Source organism: Armigeres subalbatus, chromosome 2, assembly GCF_024139115.2.
Source record: "Armigeres subalbatus isolate Guangzhou_Male chromosome 2, GZ_Asu_2, whole genome shotgun sequence".
Classification (NCBI taxonomy): domain Eukaryota; kingdom Metazoa; phylum Arthropoda; class Insecta; order Diptera; family Culicidae; genus Armigeres; species Armigeres subalbatus.
Window position 1 is genome coordinate 838,141 of NC_085140.1, and position 9,120 is coordinate 847,260.

Consider the following 9,120-nt stretch of genomic DNA (forward strand, 5'->3'; position numbering starts at 1 on the left):
GCTCCTTTTGAATGTATTATTGCGAAAGTGGTTCAACTCAAGAGGGCAACACTGCAAAAATATGTTCTGTTTCCAGAAAAATACCACAACATGTAGAAATTGTGTCCTATTATTGCGGTTGTTTGCTTTCATATTGTAATAAAAACAAAACGAAAAAAATCAGTACAATTGACATAATATTTCTGAAACTAAACTTAAAGAGCGACTTTTCGATAATTATAATATAAAATTTTGTTTTTTTTTTTAATACAATGCTTGGCTCTCTCAGGGACCCTCCTTAGCCGTGCGGTAAGATGCGCGGCTACAAAGCAAGACCATGCTGAGGGTGGCTGGGTTCGATTCCCGGTACCGGTCTAGGCAATTTTCGGATTGGAAATTATCTCGACTTCCCTGGGCATAAAAGTATCATCGTGTTAGCCTCATGATATACGAATGCAAAAATGGTAACCTGGCTTAGAAACCTCGCAGTTAATAACTGTGGAAGTGCTTAATGAACACTAAGCTGCGAGGCGGCTCTGTCCCAGTGTGGGGATGTAATGCCAATAAGAAGAAGAAGAAGAAGGCTCTCTCATAATAGTTCGTCTTACCCTCCTACTATCAGTTATATTTCTTACCTTCTACAGCGTGCGCGACCGTTGAAACGAGACCATATTTTGGTAGAACGTTCGTAGCATTTTCCTTATGATACTGTTCACCATTGCAGCGTCGTAACAAGCAACAACACGGTTGGTTTAGGACCAATGGCCACGTAGCGTTTTTTCAAGCTGCGTACACGCCGTGTCCACGCAAGCTACCTAGCAAGTATACACACGTATACGTGTGCTTTACTCCATTTGATGCTGGGTACCTTACGTAACCGCGGCGTGCACGCAGTTTAAAAACCGCTACGTGGACATCGGCCCTCAAAGCTATCATCATGCCGGGTCGTTGACAATTTCAATTTCTTCTGCGGTGGCTCATTCATATCATGTGCGGCTTATAAAAGAACCGACTAATTGGCCGTTCCTATCGAAGCCTTAAGAGTATTCAAATGTATTTCCAAATTTCAGTACACGTACCACTGTGCATCGAAAGCTAATCCTTTTCTCTGATAGAATAGTCGGAAGCTTTTTAGATGAGGTTGAGGGGGTTTAATAAACAGGATCTTGTTTGGAAGAGAAAAGGGTAGGTTTATTCTACATTGATATTTAAATTCACTCCATTGTACAGGCTTTTAGCTAAAGGACTTGTCGTGAAAATATGCTAAATCTCAAAGAAGCTTTTTTACCCTAGAACGAAGCTACGTAGTGTGCTTCAACTTTATAGCTATGGCATGAGCGGCGTTTTTCAAACAAACAGTTTTTGAATCTCTTTATCCAAACTCAACCATTTCAATAAAAAATCTGTTAATATTATTTCATTCATTCATTAATTGATCAACGAAAAACCCAGATTAATCCACCTGGCGGTGATGATGCCTTTCTCGTGCGGTAAAAAATAGTATTTTGGGCATTACCTCTGAGCTTATCGTCCGATCGGGCCAATTTTCAATAGGAAATAATGAGACAAGATTCTGCGTCGAGTGCAACCTGTTGCGAGGAAATCGGTTCAGGGTAAGTGCATTAAAAATGAGCTAGACTTTTTTACGCGCTTTTTTATGAGAAAAAGTATTTTGGCCATAACTACCAAGCCCATTGTCCGATCCGTCTAATTTTCAATTGGAAACAATGGGGCAGGATACTGCGTCGAATGCAGCCTGTTGTGAGGGAATTCGTTCAGGGTAAGTGCATTAAAAATGAGCTAGACTTTTTTACGCGCTTTTTTATGAGAAAAAGTATTTTGGCCATAACTACCAAGCCCATAGTCCGATCCGTCTAATTTTCAATTGGAAACAATGGGACAGTATACTGCGTCGAATTCAGCCTGTTGTTAGGGAATCCGTTTAGGGTAAGTGCATTAAAAGTGCGATAGATGAGAATGAGATGAGATTTAATGAGAAAAAGTATTTTGGCCCTAACTTTTAAGCCCATAGTCCGATCCAGCCAATTTTCAATAGGAAACAATGGGGCAGTATACTGCGTCGAATGCAACCTGTAAAGTAAATTGGGGGCGAGTAAATTGGTTGAGGGTAAGTGCGAAAAAAGTGAGCTAAACTTTTTGCTCTTTTGGTGCGCACACACACACATACACACACACACACACACACACACACACACACACACACACACACACACACACACACACACACACGCGCCCAAATCGTCTCGAAGCTACACAGAAGGTGGCGCGTGGGATGTAGTCCTGTCTCCCTCGGTGATCCCTAACCCCGCACTTCCTGGTCAACCCAGGATGTCTGTTGAGCAGATTCCCCCTCCATTGTTTAGGAAGAAAACACACACACACACACACACACACACACACACACACACACACACACACACACACACACACACACACACACACACACACACACACACACACACACACACACACACACACACACACACACAGGGGGCAGCAGGGACTTTGTCCAAGGGCTTGACGACCCCTCCCCATGGCCACTGCGAGTTAGGGGGCCTGTCTAGGATGTGGTAGGGTTTGACAGTGGGCTCTGTTGATCCTCTATAAAAGCTGCATGTGTCTGCAAGCAGGCCCTATCACAGCGACCGTGCGCCGCTCAAAGCACACAAGCCCAAGAGGAGTGCCAACCGGCACATCAGGATTCATACCAGTAAGATCCTGATTATGGTATACTGGTCACGGCAAACGACATTGGACGATTCTCGGTTTATGGATAGGACTAGGCGTATATGGGCTGACAGTCGAGCTATTCTGTTTCCTGAGTAAAAAGAGTGACATCTTCTTGAAATGGCAAGCAGGCTAATGGTTCGTCTGCCTCCGTCCCGATAAACAACCTGGCAGGCCTCCGGTAACGCTCAAAACCTGTCACCTATACCGGTGGGTAGTAGGTTCAGATGCACCATTCCTGATTTACACCGATCCGGCTCTGAACACGGTGTTATAAGGCACCGGAGTCAACCCTTGCATGGACCTCACTGTTTACAAAGGCACCCATGGGATCATAAGAGGCGACTATCTACAACAGGTAGAGATAACGGCCCGGAGGGGACCCTTTAACATGGAAACAAATTCTACAAACAACGAAGGAGCAGGCGGGGCGAATGTTTTCGCAAAGAGTGGGAAGCTGCAGCGATCTCCAGTGATGTCGCAGGCAGCAGTAGCGAGTACCAGTAGTACGGCCAAGACTGCTGAGTACCAGGCAGGCCAACAGGAGCTAGGATCCGGGAATAGGGTGTCCACCCAAAAATCGGAAAGTAGTGCTACTCAGGAGGAGATACAATTCGGGAGGTCCAACCTGATGGAGGTGCGGAAGCGAGTCAACGAGCTTTATGACTTCGTGAAGGACAAGCACAATGTTCACACGAAGATCAAGCTTCTAGTGACAAGCATTAAGTCCGCCGTAAAAGCAGCCGAACACGAACAGATCGCGCTGAAAAAGAAAGCCGAAGCAGCTGAAAAGGTGCTGAAAGATGCGGCGGAGCATACAGCAGTTGAGACACAGCAGGCACCCAAAAGTCCCCGAACCACTCGCACGGAAAAACGAGGAAGGGATTCGCCTGGAGAGCAGGAAGGCACGAAAAAGCAACGGAACGTGCAAGACTTTGCCAGCGTTCTGAAGGAACGTGTCAAGGATGGTGAGTGGCATACCGTGGAAAACCAGCGGGAGAAGAGGAAGCAGCAGAAGGAGAATGTGGAAAAGAGGAAGGAACAGAAGAAACAAGAAAAACGTCGTTCTCCTCGGGAGAGAGTTAAAGGTGATGCCCTGATCGTAGAAGCGAGCGATAAAACGTCGTACGCAGCGATCCTGAAGAAAGTGAGAGAGGACCCGGAGCTAAAAGACTTGGGTGAGAAAGTGGTGAGAACTAGGCGTACCCAGAAGGGGAGTTGCTGTTCGAGCTGAAGAAGGATCCCACGATCAAGAGCTCGGCCTTCCGGGAGCTCATTGCCAATTCATTGGGCAGTGACGGTAACGTAAGAGCTCTAACGCAGGAAGCAGTGGTCGAGTGCAGAGACCTGGACGAGATCACGACGGAAGACGAACTGAGGGATGCACTGGTCTCACAATGCAAGCTGGGGGAAGTGCAAATGACGGTTCGACTGAGGAGAGCGTACGGTGGCACACAAGTAGCAGCGATACGACTACCAGCAGAGGCTGCCAACCAAATGGTGGAGGCGGGCAAGGTAAAAGTAGGATGGTCGGTGTGCCCATTGAGATTCGCCCCACGAGTCACCAAGCAGATGGAGCGATGCTTCAAATGCATGGCGTTTGGCCACCAGGCGCGAAACTGCAAAGGCCCGGATAGATCCGGTCTGTGTAGGAAATGTGGTGAAGAAGGACACGTTGCTAGGGACTGCACGAAGCAACCAAGATGCCTGCTCTGCAAACCGGAGGACGGAAACGACCATACGACGGGTGGCTTCCAATGCCCTGCATACAAGAAGGCGATGGCGGGCCGGGATTAATGGAGATCATCCAGTTGAATCTCAATCATTGCGACACCGCACAGCAACTGTTGTGGCAGTCGACAACAGAAGCAATGTGTGACGTGGCAATTATTGCTGAACCGTATCGGATCCCTCCTGACAACGGCAACTGGGTGGCGGATTCATCGGGGATTGCAGCTATCCAAGTGATGGGCAAATTCCCTATTCAAGAAGTGGTAGATAGCTCAAGCGAGGGTTTCGTTATCTCCAAAATCAACGGGATCTTCGTGTGTAGCTGCTACGCACCCCCAAGATGGACTTTGGAGCAGTATAACCGGATGCTGAACTCACTCACGGAGAAGCTGATCGACCGAAAACCGGTAATCATAGGAGGCGACTTCAACGCTTGGGCAGTGGAGTGGGGAAGCAGGCTGACTAACCCCAGAGGTTACAGTTTGCTGGAGTCGTTGGCAAAGCTGGACGTCAGGCTGTGCAACGAAGGTACCGTTAGTACATTTCGCAGAGATGGCAGGGAGTCCATCATCGACGTCACGTTCTGCAGTCCGTCGCTGGTGAGGAACATGAACTGGAGAGTTAGTGAGGACTATACACATAGTGATCATCAGGCGATCCGGTATTGTGATGGAACACGAATGCCGACGGTACGGCGAGAGATTAGGAATAGCGGGCGAAAATGGAAGGCGAAGGACTTCGACAAAGATCTTTTTATCGAAGCACTCCGAGCGGACAGCGGCGCTACAAATCTCGATGCAGACGAGCTGACAGAAACTCTTGCGAGGGCATGCGATGCGACGATGCCAAGGAGACTGGAGCCAAGGAAAAGCCGGCGGCTAAATTACTGGTGGAACGATACTCTTGCTAGCCTTCGTGCTGCGTGTCTCAGAGCCAGAAGACACTTTCAGAGAGCAAGGTCTGAAACAGTCAGAGAGGAGCGTAAGATAATCTTCCGTGAAGCTAGATCGGCCTTCAAACGGGAGATTAAAGTCAGCCAATCCAACTGCTTCAAGGAGTTGTGCCGAGAAGCTGACGCTGATCCTTGGGGCAACGCTTATCGGGTCGTAACAGCGAGGATCAGGGGTCCAGCGACGCCAGCGGAAATGTGTCCGGACAAGCTGAAGATCATCGTTGATGGTCTCTTCCCGCAGCATGATTCTACGATGTGGCCACCTACACCGTACGTAGATGAAGACGGAGTAACCATTGCAGGTATGCAAGTCTCCAACGACGAGCTGTCATCAGTGGCGAAAGGTCTGAAGATGAAGAAAGCTCCGGGTCCGGATGGAATTCCAAACGTGGCTCTAAAACTGCGATACTGGCGTTTCCAGATTTGTTTAGGATGGTGCTGCAGAAATGCCTAGCAGATGGTAACTACCCGGATAGGTGGAAGATCCAGAAACTAGTGCTGCTGCCGAAACCAGGGAAACCGCCGGAGAATCCAGCATCGTATAGGCCCATATGCCTGCTGGATACACTGGGGAAGCTTCTGGAAAGGATTATCCTTAATCGGCTGACGCAGTTCACTGAAGGCGAGACCGGCTTATCGGAAATGCAGTTCGGATTCCGAAAAGGCAGATCGACGGTGGACGCAATCAGGACGGTCATTGAAGTTTCAGAGAAAGCGGCCAAGAAGAAGAGGCGCGGCAATCGATTCTGCGCTGTAGTAACGATTGACGTCAAAAACGCTTTTAACAGTGCCAGCTGGGAGGCTATCGCCACAGCGCTGCACGGTATGCGGGTTCCTGACTACTTGTGTAGAATCATTGAAAGTTACTTCCAGAACCGGATCCTGGTTTACGAAACGAATTCGGGGCAGAAGTCGATTAGGGTTACCGCAGGTGTTCCGCAAGGTTCCATTCTAGGCCCGACGCTGTGGAACATTATGTATAACGGAGTTCTAAAACTGAAGTTGCCCAAAGGCGTGAAGATTTTTGGATTCGCGGATGATGTCGTTCTAACGATAACCGGAGAGTCGCTGGAAGAGGTAGAAATGCTGGTGGCGGAGACGACCGACGCAGTTGAAAACTGGATGAATGGAGTCAAACTGCAGCTTGCTCACCACAAAACAGAAGTGATGCTGGTTAGCAACTGCCGCGAGATCCAGCGGATCCAGCTTACCATAGGAGGGCACAACATACCGTCCGTGCGGGCTTTGAGGCATCTAGGAGTGATGATCGACGACCGGTTGAATTTCAACACCCATGTAGACTATTCCTGCGAAAAGGCATCTAAAATGGTCAGTGCGTTAGCAAGGATCATGCCGAACGTGGGTGGTCCTAAAAGCAGCAGTAGGCGTCTTCTGGCAGCAGTAGCATCCTCGATACTGAGGTACGGAGCTCCAGCCTGGGGAGCTGCGCTCAAGACGAAACGTAACCGCAGAAAGTTGAACAGCGTGTTTCGCCTAATGGCCGTTCGAGTCGCGAGTGCGTACCGAACCATTTCCTCGGAGGCAGTTTGCGTTATCGCAGGGATGATTCCAATCTGCATAACCCTAGCAGAGGATATCGAGTGTTACCAACGCAGAGGTACCAGAAATGTGAGGAAGACGGTGAGACTGGACTCTATGGTGAAGTGGCAGCAGGAGTGGGACAATGCGGATAATGGAAGGTGGACCCACCGGCTCATCCCCAATGTGTCGACGTGGGTGTATAGGGAGCATGGAGAGGTGAACTTTTACCTCACACAGTTCCTTTCCGGACATGGCTGTTTCCGTCACTATCTGCATCGGTGTGGCCATGCGTCATCGCCATCCTGCCCGGCGTGTATCAACATAGAGGAGACTCCAGAACACGTGGTATTCGATTGCCCAAGGTTTGCGGAAGTACGTAGAGGAATGCCTGCCCTACGGGCGGACAACATCGCAGAGCGAATGTGTCGCGATGAGGGTACGTGGAATGCAGTAAGCAGAGTCGTGACGCAAATACTGTCAGAGCTGCAGCGTCAATGGAGAAGGGACCAGCAAATAAGCGTCGGTTTGGAGCGAAATCCAGCACAGTGAGCAGTGTTTGGTTTCGGGTCGTCGGGGCGCCAGCGAACCGGAAGTCTTCTGCCAACCGGAATCGTTGGACCGACCTCGGCACTTGAATTGCCAACCTGCTGAAGAAAGAAGAAAGAAGAAGGAAGTGCTTCGGGTATGTAGGGCACCGCCAGTGCGGACGTCATCCACCACCGGAACTGTCGGACCACCTCTGCAATCCGAAGACGAAGACGGCGCAATGCGCGAAAGCGTCCCCTGCGATAGCCGCCGGTAGTCGGGGCACCATCAGTGCGGAAGTTTCCTTCACCGGAACTGGTGGACCACCCTCGACGCCGGGGGAAGTCAGGAGGATTCGAGTGAGGAAGTTTGCGGTACGACCGCCGAGGGATCGAGACAACGTAGCAGTGGATCTCAGCAAGCCAGTCGGCGAACTAGCCTAAGCTAGGGGTCGGAATTTTAGAAGAAGTGCATGAGCACAGCCCCCCCGAAGTAGTCGCAGCATCCCGTGGTCCCGGGGGGATCGAGGCAAGGAGGATAAGGGACCCGGTTTATCCGGGAGGCACATTTTTAGCAGGTCGGGAGGAGCCCATCCCTGTTCGCCTTCGAGCATAGTGTGGATGCTCAAGGTGTCTGTCGCGCAGATTTTTGATGGCCTTTAACCCTTGTTAAAAAAAAAAAAAAAACACACACACACACACACACACACACACACACACACACACACACACACACACACACGCACACACACCGGGCAGCAGGGACTATGTCCAAGGGCTTTACGACCCCTCCCCACTGCGAGTTAGGGGACCTGCCTAGGATGTGGTGGGGTTTGACAGTGGGCTCTGTTAAACTTCTACAAAAAGCTGCATGTATCCGTAAGCAGGTCCTATCAAAGCGACCGTGCGCCGCTCAAAGCACACTAGCCCAACCCAGTGGCATCGACAACGGCAACGTCAACGGACACGAGCGGAAATCGAGATATACAACGAATCTAGGGCTGACAGTTGTGTCATTCCACTCCTTGAGTAAAGCCGGGTGACACCGTCTTGAAATGGCGGGTGGGCTAATGCCACAGCTGCCTTCCGTCCCGTAAAACCGTGGCAGGCCTTGGGGCACGCCGTCCCAATCCAGCCGTCTGGCTTAACCAACCAGATGGGAGTAGGACCAGTTGATTCCTTCCTGGCTTACGCCGATCCGGCTCTGAACACCGAGGTGTCAACCCCGCATGGCCTAACTGCATCAGCAAAGATAACCGTGGGATCAAGAAGGCGACTATTCCAGTTGGGTTCGAGGGCAGCCTTAATGGAGACCCAATCAACATGAATGAAGCTAAAGTAAACAAACAAGCATCGGAAGTGAACCCCTTCGCAAGGAGAGGTTTGGAGAGATCTCCACCCAACGCATCGGGTGCGAGAGAAATGGAGACGAAGGACACGAGTAGCGAAGTAGTCGTCGTGGAGAGCGATAACGATACGCCAATAGTCGATAAGCAGCAGCACAATGCAGTGGAGATAGGGTCGAGTGGCATCCTGCCGAGCTTGACCGTCGTCATGGTGCAACTCGATGACATTATCGACTTCACCAATGAACGGGGCAATATGTCGAGGGAGCTGAAGCTGAAATTGCTTAAGCTTCGCAAT